At 44.6% G+C, this 13,464-nt stretch overlaps 1 protein-coding gene across 1 annotated transcript in view; it reads right to left on the bottom strand.

The window, feature by feature from the left end:
• Window positions 1-11,432, bottom strand: part of LOC120926950 (heterogeneous nuclear ribonucleoprotein R) — a 92,015-nt gene extending 80,583 nt beyond the window's left edge. The window contains exon 1 of the mRNA XM_040337290.1: window positions 11,294-11,432. The gene's annotated coding sequence lies outside the window, so the exon portion shown is untranslated. The remainder of the gene's footprint in view (window positions 1-11,293) is intronic.
• Between the last annotated feature and the right edge of the window lie 2,032 nt (window positions 11,433-13,464).

Below are 13,464 nucleotides of genomic sequence, written 5' to 3'. Positions count from 1 at the left end.
AACCTACACAGCGGTCGGATTTGGGTGATCCAAAAAAGACAGAGCCCTTGGCGGAAACCCAGCTGCACTATCCAGCTTAGGAGAGTCCCTTGCAGCAGTAAAAAGCGCACCCATAAATGCCTTATTCTGCTTTTTTTTTTTTTTTTTTTAACTAGGTACCTGGTCCATGGCTTCATTACAGAGCATTCCCCAGGGGATAACGGGGGAAGGGGGCACTCTTTTACCGCCCGCCCGCAGTCCACCCCCACCCTGGCACAAACGTGTCCAGGACTAACAATAAAAACTCTGTGGGAATCCCAGGTGCTAACACCTGCTGCCACCACCAGCATGTGGGGAAGGACCCAGATACTGACTCCAAATATTAATTAATATTTACATAGTGTGTATTATAATATGCACACCTGTCCTTACAAATAAACAAAAGCTCCTAGAGCCCTATTCAGGGCCTCTGACCCACTTGCTGCGCTGACCAGTGGTAACCAGGGGATTCACCTCAGGAGGAGACTGCCCAGCGCTGCCGTCCGCTCTCAGCACACAGCCTGTGAGAGGAAAAGAACCGTGAGGTAACTGTGCGGCATCTGCAGGGACCTGTGTTTAAACAGGAAAAGCCTTCTAGGGCTTTTTATTTAAAGGATAAGACACAGATACAGCATAAAAAACAAAACCGTTACAGGTGTCACCAATCAGTCAGCGTCTAACTACTGAAGTATAATCATAAACATCTGTGCTCATCACAGGGCTTTTCAACAGTGAAAAAACCCTCACAGGACAGATAACACAGTCCCCTCAGGAAGGCTCCCTCCCCCCTGACTGCGGCAATGTTAGCAATGCAGCAAGGGAAAATGAGCAGGGAAGGGAGGAGAAGAGGACCCCTGAACCCCAGCCGTACCAACCCACCGAAGCAGGAGGGACTGTACTTAGCCGTCCAAGCGAGGACTCGCTGACGCATTCCTGACAGAACTACAACCGCAATGGGAGGTAGCTGTTGGCCCGGGCCACTGAGTGAGACAACACCACAGCCCAGTCATATGTGGACCTCGGAACAAAGCTCACTGGCCACCCCAGGAGTCATGGGGTATGGCGTGGCAGACCCAGCCTCTTTGCAAAGGTGTGTCCACGCTTGCTGGTCGGACTGAGTAGACTACAAGGATCTATATTATCCAGCCTGTCTTTCAGCCGACAGTTGAAAGAAGATTCTTCAAGAAAAAGTAAGATAAAATAAAATTTCTCCTCAGGGTGCTGGGCCCAAAGGGAGCCATACGTCCCTCTCCTTGCTAGGCAGAACGAAACTGAGGCTGCATGCTACAGTGAGAAGGGTTATGTCTGGAGGGGGGCGGGGCTGTTCAACTCTGTTAATGTAACATGTATTTAACTATTTAACATGTTTCTACCTAGTCCTCTCCTGTAAAACAGGGAACATAACCCACTTATCAAGATTTAAGGAGCTGTGTTCATCCATGGACGAGAAGAGAAAAAGGTTTTACATGAATAAATAAGAGCGGATTAGAAGAACCCGTCAGTGTTAAATAGTTTGTCTCAACACTGAACTATTTGAGTTTGCAGGAGAGCTTGGTCTGTAGACAAAAAAACAGACTCACTGGCTGGATCACCAGGTGAAGAAAAGATAAAATAAAAAAGCAGAAATCCAATGCAGGCATAATCCCAAAGAATTGTTAAACTGCAATATAGTAACGCTTGCTTTCGAAAATGCCACCACTTTCATTTTTGCTTTGTTAGTCTGGCTAAACACAAAACCAGCATAAAATATACACCTAAAGCCACATTTAGGTGTGTCAAGCATTTGACATTCGTTCATTCTACTGGCCAGAATAATCATTTGTTCTGCCCATTGAAGTGAATGAACGCTCAAGGCAAAACACCCTTAAAAGCGATGTTTGACACCCAATGTGCACAAGGCCTTGGGTGTTTCTTCCATTTACCCAACACAGTACAGGATTTTATATAAAAAAAATAAATGTCCAGCACTGATCTTGGCACAACAGCAAATCTAGGCAAAATACTTTTATACAGTAGCTGGAATACAAATCGCCACATATCTTGCAATCACGATTTGACACAGAATAGGAAATGCAGATAGACTACCAACAAACATTCACCACCAGTGAAGATTTCCAAAAGCATACATTTACTCAAAGTATGCCATGTACCTGTTAATACATACAAATATAGCTGTAGACTTTTTTTTTTTTTTTATTGTTTATTTATAGATTTTCAAATCAGACAAAGTAATTACACAATCCAGACATTGGAATGATTAAGAGTGCAAGAAATATAACAGTCACACTTTCAGCAAGAAACATACAAGTCTGGTTGTATACAAGTTAGGCTTCTTTCACACTATGGATTGTATGTCCGTTTTATAATATCCGTATTACACCTATTAACGGACGTTTATTAACGGATTTAATAACGGATACATACGGATAAATATTTTACCATTCTTCCTTTATTGAAAACGGATAATGTTTATCCGTATACATCCGTTATATCATTCCTTTCTAACGTCCGTTAATAAAAAACATTTCACCCTTTCTTGAAGTCCAGCTCCAGAAGTCGTATGGATATTCAGGGGAACCCCGTCGTCAATTTAAAACAAAAATGACGTGCGGTTCCCGGTAAATATCCATAACCAGACCCTTCAGGTCTGGTATGGATATTCAGGGGAACCCCGCCGTCAATTTAAAACAAAAATGACGTGCGGTTCCCCCTAAATATCCATAACCAGACCCATTATCCGAGCACGTTGACCTGGCCGGCCGCAGAAAAGAGGGGGGGGACAGAGTGCGGCCCCCCCTCTCTCCTGAACCGCACCAGGCCACATGCCTCAACATGCCCGGTGGTTGTGGGGGTCTGCGGGCGGGAGGTTTATCAGAATCTGGAAGACCCCTTTAACAAAGGGGACCCCCAGATCCTGACCCCCCCCCCTGTGTGAAATGGTAATGGGGTACACTGTACCTCTACCATTTCACGAAGGAAGTAAAAAGTATTGTAAAAAAACACACTGACACAAAAGAATAAAGTCCTTTATTAAAAAAAAAAAAAAAAAAAAAACTCCAGCGCTGAAAAATCCACTCGTTCCCGGCTTCCAGCGTTGTCCTGATCCTGCGACGGGTGCGGGTGATCTCCCGCGATGAGAAGATCCAGCGTCGGGTGATCTCCGCTCCAGCGATGTGAAGATCCATCCATCCGGCGCAGCAGCATCCCGGACCTCCTCTCACCGCTGGGCACAGCCCAGCGAATGAGCGGCTGAAGCTGTGACATTTCTTATATAGAGGAGGCAGAGCCACCCGTCACGTGACCCTGCCCCCTCTGACGTACCTCTGCTACGTCACTGGGGAAGACCAAGAAGAGGAAAGACCTTTCCTCTTCTTGGTCTTCCCCAGTGATGTAGCAGAGGTACGTCAGAGGGGGCAGGGTCACGTGACGGGTGGCTCTGCCTCCTCTATATAAGAAATGTCACAGCTTCAGCCGCTCATTCGCTGGGCTGTGCCCAGCGGTGAGAGGAGGTCCGGGATGCTGCTGCGCCGGATGGATGGATCTTCACATCGCTGGAGCGGAGATCACCCGACGCTGGATCTTCTCATCGCGGGAGATCACCCGCACCCGTCGCAGGATCAGGACAACGCAGGAAGCCGGGAACGAGTGGATTTTTCAGCGCTGGAGTTTTTTTTTTTTTTTTTAATAAAGGACTTTATTCTTTTGTGTCAGTGTGTTTTTTTTACAATACTTTTTACTTCCTTCGTGAAATGGTAGAGGTACAGTGTACCCCATTACCATTTCACACAGGGGGGGTCAGGATCTGGGGGTCCCCTTTGTTAAAGGGGTCTTCCAGATTCTGATAAACCTCCCGCCCGCATACCCCCACAACCACCGGGCAAGGGTTGTGGGGATGAGACCCTTGTCCCCATCAACATGGGGACATCCTCCCCATGTTGAGGGCATGTGGCCTGGTGCGGTTCAGGAGAGAGGGGGGGCCGCACTCTGTCCCCCCCTCTTTTCTGCGGCCGGCCAGGTCAACGTGCTCGGATAATGGGTCTGGTTATGGATATTTAGGGGGAACCGCACGTCATTTTTGTTTTAAATTGACGGCGGGGTTCCCCTGAATATCCATACCAGACCTGAAGGGTCTGGTTATGGATATTTACCGGGAACCGCACGTCACTTTTGTTTTAAATTGACGGCGGGGTTCCCCTGAATATCCATGCTCAGTAAAATTAACGTCCGTTAACATAACGGACATTTACGGAGACATTTACTAACGTCCATGTGCCATAGACTTCAATGTTAAAATATAACGGACGTTAATATATCCGTTACTTGCAACGGACAAAAAAATTTACAAAAAATAGTGCAAGACCCGTCACATATTCCGTTATAACTAACGTCCGTATGTTATAACGGACTATTACGGATCTTTACGGAACATAAAAAAATCCCATAGACTTTAATGATATTTTATAAAGGACGTATAACTTCCGTTTTTTAACATTATCTGACGGATTTTAAAACAGATTATTAAAACGGATTTATTTTGTAGTGTGAAAAGGGCCTAAGTTATACCATAAAATAGAAATTAAGTGGCGGGTTCAACAAGAACAACTTATGGCTCTGCTGAGCAGAAGCATATATCAACAATCTATGTAAGCAGTTATGGTGGGGTGGAATGAGGCGGTGTTAAATTTAGACGAGTCCCATCTCTACCAAATAGCTTCGAATCTGGGTAGAGAATCATCTATAACAGCTGTAAGATGTTCCATCCTTCTAATAATCGGCAATTGTCGATAAGAATTGTACAAAAGTGGGAGGGGAGGTAGCTCTCCAGCATTGAGGAATGACACGTTTGGCTGCCAGTAAAAAGAAAAGCCATCAGTTTGCAACGATTTTTTGAGAATTTCAGGAGAGGTAAGCCTAGTAACATATATAAAGGCTGAAAGAGTATGTTGATCTCTAGGATCTTCGAGATCATGGACTTGTGACCAAAAGAGAGTTATTACTGGACAATCCCAAAAGATGTGGAGGTGTGTACCCACAGAGGAGCCACATCTCCAACATTGGCTATGTGGGGTCAATTTATGTGCTGCTAAAAATTTGTACCAGAACATAAGTATTTTATATGTAGTTTCTTTCTGGGCTACACATCTAGAGACCTCAGAGGCAGCGTCCCAAATTTGTCTCCAATCTCCCAATGAGATGGGCTTACGCAGTATGTGGGACCATTTCCTCATATATGAATGGGTGTTTTCAGAGAGGGGAGAAGCTGAATGTAAGATTTTGTAGATAGCAGAGATCTAGTGGAGTTCGTGAGGGCCTCTAGAACACATCAGTTCAAAGTCAGGATCAGTTGGGGGGACCAGGAACTAAAAAAATGTCTAATCTGAAGGAAGGAATAAGAAAGGGTTTTCAGGATTTTGTGCCGACTATAGGTCTGTGAAAGATAATAATGTACGCGTTACTGGGTGCACTAGGTGACGTAGTTGAAATATGTTTGCTTGAGTCCAGGGCAACATAGAGTCATAGGATAAGCTGTCGGGGATTTCCGAGTTAAAGTGGAGGTTCACCCAAAAAGTTAATTTTTAACCTTAGATTGATGCTCATTTTGTCAAGGGGAATCAGGTAGTTTTTTTTTTAAATCGAAGCCGTACTTACCGTTTTAGAGACCGATCTTCTCCGCCGCTTCCGGGTATGGGCTGTGGGACTAGGCGTTCCTATTTGATTGACAGGCTTCCAACGGTAGCATCTATCGCGTCACGATTTTGCGAAAGTAACCGAATGTCTGTGCACAGGCGCCGTATAGAGCCGCACCGATGTTCGGCTTCTTTCGGGCTACTCGTGATGCGATGTATGCGACCGTCGGAAGCCTGTCAATCAAATAGGAACGCCCAGTCCCGAAGACGATACCCGGAAGCGGCGGAGAAGATCGCTCTCTAAACCGGTAAGTACGGCTTCGATTTAAAAAAAACTACCTGATTCCCCTTGACAAAATGAGCATCAATCTAAGGTTAAAAAAAAAAAAAAATTTGGGTGAACTCCCGCTTTAAAGAGAATATTAGGGGTGGGCAAGGGGACGATAAAGAAAATTTACTAGAACAGAGTCTCCAAATTAAAAGAGTGAATAGCATTGGGTTCAGACAGACCTTTCGTAAATGAGCAAAAGATTTCTCGGGCGAGGGCCACAACAAAGAGCATGAGTGGGCAGGGACTGTAATTCCCATCTCTATTTCAGACTATCTGTTTGGGGCAAATCTAGACGTCCAGGAGGTTATGGCTTTTAAGTGAGTAGCATAATAGTATTTAAATATATCAAAGCATTTTTAAGGGTAGCATTTTTATCTTCTAAAGCAGGGATATGCAATTAGCGGACCTCCAGCTGTTGCAAAACTACAAGTACCATCATGCCTCTGCCTCTGGGTGTCTAGCTTATGGCTGTCAGAGTCTTGCTATGCCTAATGGGACTTGTAGTTCTGCAACAGCTGGAGGTCCACTAATTGCATATCCCTGTTCTAAAGCATGGACATATTGGACCATATCATCAAACTTAGTCTCAAGATTATCAGTGCGCTCTCCCAATTGATCTATCTCCCCTCCAAGTTTGTGTGCTAATTTGTTTACCTCTTTAGCAATGTTGTTGGTGAGGTTCTGCAGCAGAGCTGTAGACTTCTTTTTTTTGGTAACCTAACACAAGTCGAAGAGATATCTTTTCATATCTGCATCCCCAAACTTCCTGTGAGGTAGGGCATACACCAAGTATTGGTAACAAAGGGACAGTGAGGGCACCAGCGACTATCATTCAAGTAGCTTGGAATCAGGAGCAGGGGAGTGCTTTGCCATGGTGCTGTGTGTTTGCATTGAAAGAGCCAGCTGGAAGCGTGCATGTGAGGGGGAGCTCCATAGGACACAGAGAGAGAAAGGAGCCATCCTAAAACTGGAAAGAGGGCCAGTGATCAGGGGATAGCACTGAACTGCATGAAAGGCAATGTTTCATACAGGAAGAGAAGCAATACCAAGCGGTCTTCTAATCAGCACTTAAAGGGGTTGTAAAGGTAAACATTTTTCCCCCTAAATAGCTTCCTTTACCTTAGTGCAGTCCTCCTTCACTTACCTCATCCTTCCATTTTGCTATTAAATGTCCTTATTTCTTCGGAGAAATTCTCACTTCCTGTTCTTCTGTCTGTAACTCCACACAGTAATGCAAGGCTTTCTCCCTGGTGTGGAGTGTCATGCTCGCCCCCCTCCCTTGGACTACTGGAGAGTCAGGACGCCCACTAACACACAGCTCCTTTCTCTATATGCAACGTAGAGAGCGTCCTGACTCTCCTGTAATCCAAGGGAGGGGGCGACCACGACACTCCACACCAGGGGGGAGAAAGTCTTGCATTACTGTGTGTAGTTACAGACAGAAGAACAGGAAGTGAGGATTTCTCAGAAGAAATAAGGACATTTAAAAGCAAAAATCGAAGGATGAGGTAAGTGAAGGAGGACTGCACTAAGGTAAAGGAAGCTATTTAGGGGGGGGGGGGGAGAATTGTACCTTTACAGCCCCTTTAAGCTAGATTAAAAAAAAAAAAAAGGGGGGGGTGGTTTTAACAGCTTCAATACTTTTGCCCCCTTTCTGCCCAGGCCAATTTTTCACCTTTCAGTGCTGTCACACATTGAATGACAATTGCGCGGTCATGCAACGCTGTAATCAAGTTACATTTTTATAATTTTCTTTCCCACACAAATAGAGCTTTCTTTTGGTGGTATTTAATTCTTTACTTAAAAAAAAAAAAGCGTGTTAGTTTCTGCCAGAAAATGTGTCTATCAAAGTGCCCAGACAAGGTGGAGGGGCTATATCTATATAATGACACGTGGCGGGGAACACACAGCTATTGAAATGAAAGCGGCTATGTTCCCCGCACGCTAATCAACCTGTCGGCGGTGGTTTCTCTTTGCCTACACAGGTAGGCCACTATCAAGTCTGTATTGTGGTTTGAAAACTGTCACATGACATTAAAAAAAAAAAAAAGTATCGGCGAGTACATGAAAAAAAAAAAAAAGTATTGGTACTTGTACTCGGTCCTAAAAAAGTGGCATCGGGACAACCCTTACACAGTGCCTTGCAAAAGTATTCGGCCCCCTTGAACTTTGCGACCTTTTGCCACATTTCAGGCTTCAAACATAAAGATATAAAACTGTAATTTTTTTTGAAGAATCAACAAGTGGGACAATCATGAAGTGGAACGAAATTTATTGGATATTTCAAACTTTTTTAACAAATAAAAAACTGAAAAATTGGCCGTGCAAAATGATTCAGCCCCTTTACTTTCAGTGCAGCAAACTCTCTCCAGAAGTTCAGTGAGGATCTCTGAATGATCCAATGTTGACCTAAATGACTAATGATGATAAATAGAATCCACCTGTGTGTAATCAAGTCTCCGTATAAATGCACCTGCACTGTGATAGTCTCAGAGGTCCGTTTAAAGCGCAGAGAGCATCATGAAGAACAAGGAACACACCAGGCAGGTCCAAGATACTGTTGTGGAGAAGTTTAAAGCCGGATTTGGATACAAAAAGATTTCCCAAGCTTTAAACATCCCAAGGAGCACTGTGCAAGCGATAATATTGAAATGGAAGGAGTACCAGACCACTGCAAATCTACGAAGACCTGGCCGTCCCTCTAAACTTTCAGCTCATACAAGGAGAAGACTGATCAGAGATTGTTCGTATAACAAGTGTAGAGAGTATTTATCTGCTCACTCAGCTGTCAAAAGAAGGGCAGTCTGGCAAGTTTGGATCAAGGGGATAAGCTTCTGTGTGCAAAGAAAAAGTCAGGCAGTCTGCCAAGTTTTTTTAACATAAAACATTGTAACCAACTTCCTCCTTAGCGCAAACTTCGGTGTGTAAATGCAGGAAGTTTAACCACTTAAAGTCCAAATTTTTCTGACACTTGTTTAAGTTAAAAATCAATATTTTTTGCTAGAAAATTACTTGGAACCCCCAAACATATTTTAGCAGAGACCCTAGGGAATAAAATGGCAATTGCTGCAATATTTTATATCACACTGCATTTGCCTAGTGGTCTTCAAATGCAAAAAATAAAATAAAAAACACAGTAATGTTAGCCCAATTTTTTTTGTTTTAAATGTGAAAGATGATGTTGCACCGCGAGAATCGTGAGAGAATTGTGATCTATCTTCTAAGCAAAAAAATTGTGATTCTCATTTTAGCCAGAATCGTGCAGCTCTAGTTTTAAATAATTTTCTTCCGCGTTTTTGATGCAGTCCGGTGCATTTCCCCCCCCCCCCCTTGTTTTTCTTAACCTTCAATAAGAAGTGCGTTCCAATGCGTTTTTAGTGCATCTTACAGTGTTGCAGTACAGTCCAGTGCAGGAAAAATGAAGCATGTTCTACTTTTTTTTCCTGGAACTGAAAGCACAGGTGTGAACTATGCCATTGAAAATCATATAACCTACTTGCCAATGCGTTTTTGCTGCAGAAAAAAAAATGCACTGTACTTTGTTGTGTGAACTGGCTCTGAATCACTGAATTTTGCTTTACAAAACGAAAAAAAAAAAGGATATATATATATATATATATATATATATATATATATATATATATATATATATATATATATATATATATAATACACACACACACACACACACACACACACACCATGTTCGCATTTTACAGCACATCACACTAGCACTGTAGAAAACAATTTCTGTGTCCTGCAGTGACTGGTGTTTATCCAGTTCAGAAAAACATCAGCCATATGATAAAGCTGAACTAAACCTTTCTATCCTTTCCAGCCAAGGAAGCTTCCATCTTCGCCTTTTAGGATCTGAAATTGCCACAGTGCTGCATTTGTGATCAGTTGACAGTTCAGTTGGGAGCACAAACAAATGTGACAGCTACTATTCATGGTATGCCTTGGACGTAACCGTTTTGGGAACCATTAACCACTTGCTAACCAGGCCTTTTCTGGGACTTTTTGTTTACATGTTTATTGTGGAACTCTACCTATAACAACTTGATAAAAAAAAAATAATGTTCTCCAGCAAAGAACATACATTCCACGTTAATAATTATGCTAACAAAATAAGTGTGTGCTGTAAATTGCCTCCAGCATTGCTCATGTTTATCCTTGCTGGAGGCTGCCATTTTTCTGAAGCCCAAAGACGCTGAACAGCAGAAAATAATAAAGTGGAACTAAACCCACCCATTTACCAGTTTCAAGCAAAAGTTAAATCCCTGGAATGCTGGAAATGCAAACTGTCACATTTGATTGTTTCCTCAACCAAACTGTCAACCCATCAAATGACTGCCGTCATAACTGATCACATGGGCAGCACCATGGCAGATCAAAAAGAAGCAGCTTCCTTGGTTGTAAAGGATACGATTTTACACCGTATAGTCACCTATTTGTTATGTTTTACATAGCTATACCTGCAAAATGGACCAGTCTGATGTGATCTAGCAGGACTTCATTTTTTGACTAAGGCGGGGTTGTTATAACAGAAGACACTCTAGGGCAGTGATGGCGAACCTTGGCCCCCCAGATGTTTTGGAACTGCATTTCCCATGATGATCAAGCACTCTGCAATGTAGCAGATCATGGGAAATGTAGTTCCAAAACATCTGGGGGTGCCAAGGTTCGCCATCACTGCCCTAGGGGGTCTCCATCATAAATGCCCCCAAATGGTAAAGTGATCAGAGCCACACATGTACAGCTCAGACCACATTCATGTCCCCCAATGCGTGCCGTGGTGATGTGCCACCTGTGCACATGACGCCATGGCAGCCTGGTCAGTCAATCAGCTGAAGGTACAGAACCTGGAAGGAAGAACAGGTGAAGATGGAAGGACCAGGAGGCCCAGTGCTGGAAGGCTCTGTTTGCAGGCAAGTCTGCCATAATATGCTGTGCATGTCCCAATGATAAGAGCCATTGTAGGTTAGAAGAGTGCACAGTGGGTGTGTCTGAGAAAAGCGAGAATCGCTCACTTCCACCCCATTCAAGGGTTCTCAGGTCACCAAAGGCTAGGCTGTGCATCCCGCAATGTGCACTCTCTCTCTCATTGCATTACACCAAAGATGGAGGGAGAAGAACCATGCACACTAGAAAGCATCTATGACAGAGATATACAGTGCAGCCGGGAGCTGTGTGCACGCTGCATCCTCTCACCACACAAAGCTCTATGAGGAGCAGTGATTGGGATCCTTCCTGACTAAAACACACAGTCCCGTCTGTATACAAAGCACAACCAGTCCCCCTCCTCTCTCTCACTCACCCGCTCACACCGCAGGTCTAGGCTGCTAAAATGGCGCGTCTTCCCCCGCCAAGCCGCCTCCTTCTCCCGTCTTCTTCTCCCAATCACGGAGCTTGCGTACGGGGTCGTCTACGGGAAGTATCAGGGGCCCTCCGACGTTCTATCGAATGCGCATGACCCAAAAACAACACGGCACATGCGCGATCCAGCCCGACTTGTCCAACCGACCAAGCGGCTCCAGTTACTAGGACAACCAGCGACGTAGAAAGGGATTTGACCCTTCTGTTTTGTGATTGGTTGTACTTCTCAGCACAGGCTGGCTGATTGGCGGATAAGCTGCGGAGGGAGAAGAGTGCGGCTGTGTTTACCTGGATCGCTCGTTCACATAGGATGCCATGCCGAATACTTCAGCACAACATTCATAGAATAATTCTCATCTAGAGCAGAATACTGAGGGCTGTCTGTGTACAAAACATTAATCTGTCACTATAGTCCCTTCTACACCCCTCATATAATCATCTACAAGGAGCTTCCTGCCAGTGTTGCCAACCGTTCGTAGATTTACAGGCAGCCCGTTAATTTAAGCCCATTTTCGGGGTGCCCATAAATGTCCGTTACGGGCAGCGGTGCCCGTAAAAAATATGGCCGCGAGCCATCCAAGTTCCGAAGCCGGCCGGCCTCGGGAAAACTCGTACCAACTCGGCCGGCGGCGCATGCCCAAGTAATGTAATGGCGCTGTCTGGCGCCATTTTTGAGTCCACTCGTTCCTGGCTCTGACACCAGTGCCGTGTCTCCTGCACTCGCCGCCATAGACGGAGGAGGAGCGGTGAGGAGGAGAGGATGACATGACATTAACCACTTAAGGACCGCCTAACGCATATATACGTCGGCAGAATGGCACAGGTACGTTGCCCCTTAAATGCCCAGCCGTAAGTCGCGCGCCGCTGGATCGCAGCCGTGGATCTGAAGCTCCGTGACCGTGGACCCGGTGTCCCGTGATCGGGTCACAGGAGCTGAGGAACGGGGAGAGGTGAGTGTAAACAAACCTTCCCCGTTCTTCTCTGTGGCTTGTCACTGATCGTCTGTTCCCTGTCATAGGGAACGATGATCAGTGACGACACACGTCCAGCCCCGCCCCCCTACAGTAAGAAACACACAATAGGACACACTTAACCCCTTTAGCGCCCCCTAGTGTTTAACCCCTTCACTGTCATTTTCATAGTAATCAGCACATTTTTATAGCACTTTTCGCTGTGAAAATGACAATGGTCCCAAAAATGTGTCAAAAGTGTCCGCCATAATGTCGCAGTCATGAAAAAAATCACTGATCGCCGCCATTACTAGTATAACATTTTTTATAAAAATGCAATAAAACTATCCCCTATTTTGTAAACGCTATAACTTTTGCGCAAACCAATCAATAAACGCTTATTGCGATTTTTTTTACCAAAAATATGTCGAAGAATACGTATCTGAGGAAAAAAATAATTTTTATACATATTTTTGGGGATATTTATTATAGCAAAAAGTAAAAAATATTGTTTGTTTTTTTAAATTGTCGCTCTATTTTTGTTTATAGCGCAAAAAATAAAAACCGCAGAGGTGATCAAATACCACCAAAAGAAAGCTCTATTTGTGGGGGGAAAAAACGCCATCTTAGTTTGCACGACCGCGCAATTGTCAGTTAAAGCGACGCAGTGCCGAATCGCAAAAAGGGGTCAGGTCCTTTACCTGCATAATGGTCCGGGTCTAAAGTGGTTGTATAGTAATTTTTTAAACTATTACCTACAGCTAAGCTCATAATAGGGCTTACCTGTAGGTAAAAAAAGATATCTCCTAAACCGCTGTAGCGGTGCTTTGTGGGCGATTTTTACCCTTTTTCGGCTGCTAGTGGGGGGTTAAAAGCTCCCCGCTAGTGGCCGAAAAAACAACAGTAAAGCACCGCTTAAAATAGCAGCGTTTTACCACTGACGTACGGATGCTGTGCATGTGAAAGCACTCTTAGGCCCAGTACACACGAGCAAACATGTACGATGAAACCGGTCCGTCGGACCGTTTTCACCGTACATGCCTGCCAGAGGGCTTCTGTACGATGGTTGTACTAACCATCGTACAGAAGTCCGCGCGTAAACAATACGCGGGGCGTGTCCGCGTCGTCGCCGCGACGATGACGCGGCGACGTGGGCGGGCCT

The sequence above is a fragment of the Rana temporaria genome, chromosome 2, assembly GCF_905171775.1.
Source record: "Rana temporaria chromosome 2, aRanTem1.1, whole genome shotgun sequence".
NCBI lineage: Eukaryota > Metazoa > Chordata > Amphibia > Anura > Ranidae > Rana > Rana temporaria.
The sequence above is the reverse complement of the archived record's forward strand: the minus strand, read 5'-3'. Positions and strand labels throughout refer to the sequence as shown.